We start from the raw sequence: 6,811 nt of genomic DNA, 5'->3' as shown, positions 1-6,811 counted from the left end.
TATTCCTAGTCCTCAAAACCCTGAATTCTTTACCCTTACCCCTAATTCCTAAACCTTATCCCTTAAACCCTAAACCCTAAACCTAAATCCAAAACCCCTAAATCCTAATCTACAAACCCTAACCCCTAATCCCTACTCCCAAAACCCTAAACCTAAACCCTAACCCCTAATTCCTAAACCCTCAATCCTAATCCTAGACCTCTAACCCCTAAACCTTAAACCCTAAACCCTAAATCCTAAACCCTAACCTCCAAACCCTAACTCCTAAACCTGAACTCCTAAACCCTAACCCATAAACCCTAACCCCTAATCCCTACATCCTAATCCCTAATCCCTAAATCTTAAACTTCTAAACCCTAAATCCTAAACCCTAAACCCTAATCCCTAATCCCTAACCCCTAATCCCTAAACCTAAATGTTAATCTTGACCCTCTAAACCCTAAACCTTAACCCATTGAAACTAACCCCTAATCTCTAAACCCTAACTCCTAAACCCTAACTCCCAAACCCTAATCTCCAAACCCTAAACCCTAATTCCTAAACCCTAACTCATAAACCCTAAACCCTAAACCCTAAACCCTAACCCCCAAACCCTAAATCCGAACCACCAAACCCTAAACCTTAAACCTAAACCCTAGCTCGCAAACCCTAAACCCTAAAGCCTAACCCCCAAACCCCTAAACCCTAAACCCAAACCACCAAACCCTAAACCTTAAACCTTATGAGTGATTTCAGTAATATCATTTATTTAAGTAATAGTTTTCATTAGGATTCATAAGTGGGAGTGGAATTGATAGTAGGAATGTGGGGATGGGAGTGGGAGGTGGGAGGGTGGGAGGGAGAAAGGGAGAGTGGGAGTGGGAGTAGGAGAGGGGAGGTGGGCGTGAGACTGGGAGAGGGAGTGGGAATGGAGGAGGTGGGTGTGGGGGTGGGGGTGGGAGGGAGCCAGAGTGGGAGAGGGAGTGGGAATGGGGCAGGTGGGGGTGGGGGTGGGGGTGGGAGTGGGGGAGGGAGTGGGAATGGGAATGGGGTAGGTGGGGGTGGGGGTGGGGGTGGGAGGATGGGTGTGGGAGTGGGAGAGGGAGTGGGAATGGGGGAGGTGGGGGTGGGGGTGGGGGTGGGGGTGTGAGGATGGGAGTGGGAGTGGGTGGGAGAGGGAGAGATACTTGGATGGAGGGACAAATGGAAGAGAAGATAATGTGATGGAGAGGCCAATGAGAGAGGAGACAATGATATAGAAGGACCAATGAGAGAGAAACACTTAAAACCCTAGCTTTTCTTATATTTACTCTCCTCCTCTCATTGTTTCTCTCATTTCAACAAGGAAGAGCAAGAGGAGAAGCAAAAGGAGGAGCAAGAGCAAAAGCAAGCACAAGCATACATCTCAACTTTCTTCCAGGTACTTTTTTTAAATTTTATTCTTTGAATTTTTATTATAGAGAGAACTTAGAGAGAGAGAGGGAGGGAGAGGTGGAGGAAGAGAGGCAAGGTAAAAGAAGAGAGGTGCCGCTGTAGCGGTAGCGTGATATATATATATATATATAGAGAGAGAGAGAGAGAGAGAGAGAGGGCCGTGTGAGAGAGAGAGAGAGGGAGAGAGGTTGCACGAGAGAAAGAGGGAGAGGTGACGGAATAGAGGTGCATTGTCGTGGCAACATGTGACACAGAGAGAGAGAGAGAGAGACAGAGACAGAGACAGAGACAGAGAGGGAGAGGTGAAGGAAGAGAGGCGCTGCCGCGGCACAGAGAGAGAGAGAGAGAGAGAGAGAGAGAGAGGGGGGGGAGAGGTGAAGAAAGAGTGGCACGTTGCCACGACAGTGCGGAAGAGATAGATAGATAGAGAGAGAGAGAGAGAGAGAGAGAGAGAGAGGGAGAGGGCAACGCATGCACGAAAGAGAGAGAGAGAGAGAGAGAGAGAGAGAGAGAGAGAGGTAAAGCGAAAGACTAGGAAGAGAGAGAGGTAAAGTGAGAGAGTAGCGACACGAGAGAGAGAGGAAACGGAGAGGAGGGGGGAGAGAGAGAGAGAGAGAGAGAGAGAGTAAATAAAGACGAGAGGAAACGGAGAGGAGAGGGGAGAGGAAATAAAAAGGAGAGGAAAGAGAGAGAGAGAGAAAGAGAGAGAGAGAGAGAGAGAGAGAGAGGAGATGAGAGATGAAATTTAGAGAGGGAGGGAGTGAGAGAGAGTACAAGAGAGAGGGAGAGAGAGAGTAAGAATGAAAGAGATAGAAAATCTTACCAATGAGGAGGAGAAAGGAGTGCACGACGATCAAGGAGGGATAGAGGAGAGATATTTTGATGGAGGGGCTATGATCAATGAGGGATATTAGAGGAGAGATAGTGAAGGAGAATGTAAACATGTGGAAACTTGCAAACAAAACTATCTACCTTGGTGTGTGATTTAGTCGAAACTTAAACAAATAAAACTATGAACCTTGGTGTTTGAAAAGAGAAATGTGTGGAAACTTGAATTGCATGTTTCTTGCCTTCTTTTAAACTATGAACTTGTGTTTAAAATGGCAAACGTGTGGAAACTTGAAAAGTGTGTGAAAAGACAAACCTGTGCAAAAAGACAAACTTGTGAAAACTTGAATTTTAAATTTTTAAAAAAATTAAATGCGTTTCACTTGCATTTTCAATTTACTAGTTTAATTTCTCAATTAAAACTTTTGGAATATAGTAGAAAAAAATGCATTTTGTGTTGGAATATAGAAACTATAATTTACAATTTCTCACCCTTTTGAAAATTTCAAAAGTAGTTTAACTTACATTAGTATATTAATAGTTTAATTTATTTCCTTTTAGGAGAATTAATATATTCTTCTACGTAAATATTGAATTCTTTATTTTAAGTCTTATTTTCTTAATTTTACGTTTAAATTTTTATATTTTTCCATAAACTTTAAGTTAATTTAAATTTATTTATATTTAAAATTTTGTGATTCAAACTAATAAGAATTTACTTTGTCAAAATTTAAACTTCTTATTTATGTGAATTCTAAATCTTATTAGTTTTAAGTTAAATTAATTTGAATTAAAAAAGGGTTTGGGGGTTTGGGTTTAAGGTTTGGGGATTGGGGGTTTAGGGTTTGGGAGTTAGGGCTTAGAGTTTGGGGTTACGAGTTTAGGGTTTGGCTTTGGGATCAGTGTTCAGGGGGTTAGGGATTAGGATTTAGGGGTTGGGGTTTAGAGTTTAGGGTTTGGGGTTTAGGAATTAGGGTTTAGGCTTTGGGGGTTTGGGTTTAGGATTTGGGTTTAGGGTTTGGGGTTTGGGGGTTTGAGGGCTTGAGGGTTAGGGTTTAGGGTCTAGAGTTTGGGTTTAGGGTTTGGGGGTTAGGTTTTAGGGTTTGAGGGTCTGGGTTTAGGGTTTAAGGGTTAGGGTTTAGGGTTTAGGAGTTAGGGTTTAGGGTTTAGGATTTACAATTTAGGGTTTAGGGTTTAGGGGTTTGGGTTTAGGGTTTAGGGTTTGGGGGTAAAGTTTTAGGATTTGAGGGTTTGGGTTTGGGTTTGGGGGTTAGGGTGCAGGGTTTAGGGTTTGGGAGTTTGGGTTTAGGGTTTGTTTTGGGGTTAGGTTTTAGGATTTGAGGGTTTGGGGGTTAGGGCTTAGGGTTTAGGATTTTGGGTTTAGAATTTAGGGTTTGGAGTCAATTTGAATTTTTAGTTTTTATTATTTTTCATAAAGTCAAATTTAACTTTATTAAGATTTTAACTTCTTATTAATGTGAATGTTAAATTCTTATGAGTTGTAAGTAAATTAGTTTTTATAAATAAAAATTATCTTATTTTTAAAATTGTTTGTCTCAATAGTAATTGTCTTTTTTAAATTTGCAACCTGAGTATATTAAAAAGAACAATGGAAAAGAGATTATTTCTTGGTTTAATTCGCTTTGACGGTTGGTGTAGTCTAGATTAGCATATATTAGTTTCTCATTCTTGAATATACAAATGCTTGCAGAATAGTAGTGGAATTAAGGCACACTTGTGAAGGTTTGATAAGTAATTTCTCCTTTGTTGTATGCCTCTCTAGAATGCTCATTACAAGCATAGGCATAGTGCTGACCATCTATTGCCTCAAATGTGCAATGAGTAGTAAGAAATTTCTCTTGGCATCCTTTATATGTCATTCTAGATCATTCACTTAACTCTGTCCTTCTTGAAGTGAGGGAACTTGTTTTTTGAGGAACTTAGTGAATTGCATCTCAAAATCTATAAGCTGAAAGAAATTGATGGATTGACTAGAATGGCCAAAATGCTCTTGGATGGATTACCAAATTAGAAACAACTGGTTTTTTCCCATTAATCAAAGGTTAAAAAATGTTTTCAGCATAGAGAATATCTAAGGTCCTGCTGTTTGTGAAGATGCCTGCTTTGATCACCATTGAAGCATGTACAACTTGAGTCTTCTAGCCCCATATATATCTTGGATCCTCATCTGTCACTGCCTCATTCAAGTGAAGATTTAGGTTCTTCATTGATAACATTCCTGCTTCTGAATCTGACTCCATTTTAAGACCCTTTGTGTCCTCTTCGTGCTCTTCCTCTTCTCTTCTTGCCCTTTCTTTGTAGATGAACGACCTCTTTTTCGAGTCATAGGACTTGGAACTGTAGCTCGTGAAGTACTTGCCTTTTGCATTTGATGTCGGGGTTTATTTTTTAGGGGCTCTATGTGAACCACATGTGAACGAATGGACAGACTCCGATTAGGAGCTAGTCGGGAAATTTTGAGCATGGCTTTGATTGGTTTTTTTGGAGTTCTCTCCTCTAAGGATAAACTAGGGATAGGTATCAAGACTACACAAGCATACTTTTCTGTAGTGATGAAGTTTTTCATCCGATAAAACATGTGTGTCTTGCATGTGAGAAGGGAGATGTCACATATGAGGCTCCATCATTGATTAAAGACAAGGCAACAAAGATTGAGAAAAAAGAGATGACGGCTCGAATGTGGAGGCCTTAAAGAAACTTGCCAAACAAATATGCAAGTCTTGCTCTGCAGAGAAATTAATGTCCAAAGAATGGTTTTTTGGCAAAAAGGATAAAGATCATTGCATGGAAGATTGCATCATCCAGTAGGTCAAGCATGATGCAATAAAGAGTGCAATTGAATATTTGCTGGCAGAAAAAAATATTCCAATTATCCAATGTAAAATTGATCATAGCGTTGTGAGGCAAATGGCATTAGCTTTACCATCAGCTAAACAGAAGGCTTGGATGCACAATTGGGTGAAGATAGAAGATGATGGATCTGAAATTACTCCTTCTATGGCAAGTGACATTTTGGAAAATGTGTATGCATATGCACAAAAAGTCATCAATAAGCACACTCTCAGAAAAGCAAAAACTTTGAACAAGGGCTTTTTTTTCATACATGAGATCATTTCAGAGTCTAGAAAGAGTGTTGAGTGCAAGGGAGTTTCATTGAATGATTTTTTGTCCGATGACCTCGGGGGGGTCACTCATCATATGTAACCCTATCACGTGAGTTCAAAAGAAGGATATTTTTTATTCCTAAAATTTACAGAAATAAATATACATAAGGGACTATTTAAAATAGTTTTGGAAAAAATTTACAGATTTGTATAGAAAAGGGGTACATTTTATTAATGAAAAAATTTACAGATAAGGGATTTTAAATATAGGCCTTGAACGCACGTGATATAGAGGATTTATACATAGTGACCCCCCCCGAGCCGATGACACTGCTTGGGAGAGGCCTCAGCTTTTCTTTGTCTATGAAATATCACCAGATGACATTCGTCAACTCCTTGACAGAATATTACATACCACCATTGGTAGAGTGGGACTATGCAACACATAGTCATATTTGCTGATAAAGATGACAAGGAAAAAATGTCTGCTACCCTAGAAAAGCAATATGGCAATGAACTTAAGATTTACAATGGTATATACTCAAGAAAGAGGGACAAGAGAGAATGCGGTCTCAATCCCCTCCATTGTAACACAAATCACTATGAAATGCCAGCAAAAAGTGCTGATCTTTTAATTTTAGTATGATGGAAATTTTGCTGCCGCCCGGATGGGAAGTCACATTGTATCAAATGAGACATTTTTTTGAAGCTCTTATCAGAAAAGGACACCATGTAAACATTATTGAGAGCCCTGCTTTCTTGGAATACCTTGATACCATGGCTTCTCTCACAATAAAGTATGATAAGAAAGATCCGATCTCACATGAAGAGGATGTTGACATAGAGATGGCCATGTATGATGAGAGCAAGAAAGAGGATAAAAATGTTGAAAGCTCTAGATATGATAGTGAGGACACCAGCAATAGTAAGGAAGATGAAGGAGATGGATATGACATTGACCTTGCCTCAGAAGTTACATAAAAAGACCACGAAGATATCTAGAGGTATGAAAACTTATCCTTAATTTTCTTTATTTATTTAAAAGCCTTTTTTTAATTATAATTAATTTAAATTTTGAATCTCATAATTATTTTATCCTTTTATAGGAGGAGGAAAAGGAGGAGAATGAGGAGGACATAACTGATGTAGAGAATATAGGAAGCTCATCTCAAGAAAGCAAAGCTGCTCTGGCTATCCATCAGATGAGTCTAGAAAATAATCATACCTTGCAGCAAATGGAGAAGTCATTTCAAGTTAGGTTTCAAGTTCGAGAACAACCTCTTAAAGGGGCATTTATAGCACAATGAAAGCTCCTATTGAGGAGAGTTTCCAGTATGAAGCATGAGCGAAATGGTACATGATTTCATTCAAAAACGCTGATGTGAAGAGCTACTGTATTTTTGCAAAATTCTCCTTAGTTAGTGGACCAAATGGTCTCAGACTTG

The sequence above is a fragment of the Dipteris shenzhenensis genome, chromosome 23 (assembly GCF_047967505.1).
Source record: "Dipteris shenzhenensis isolate YYH24624 ecotype China chromosome 23, Dip_SZ_1.0, whole genome shotgun sequence".
In the NCBI taxonomy this organism is placed as follows: domain Eukaryota; kingdom Viridiplantae; phylum Streptophyta; class Polypodiopsida; order Gleicheniales; family Dipteridaceae; genus Dipteris; species Dipteris shenzhenensis.
The sequence above is the reverse complement of the archived record's forward strand: the minus strand, read 5'-3'. Positions refer to the sequence as shown.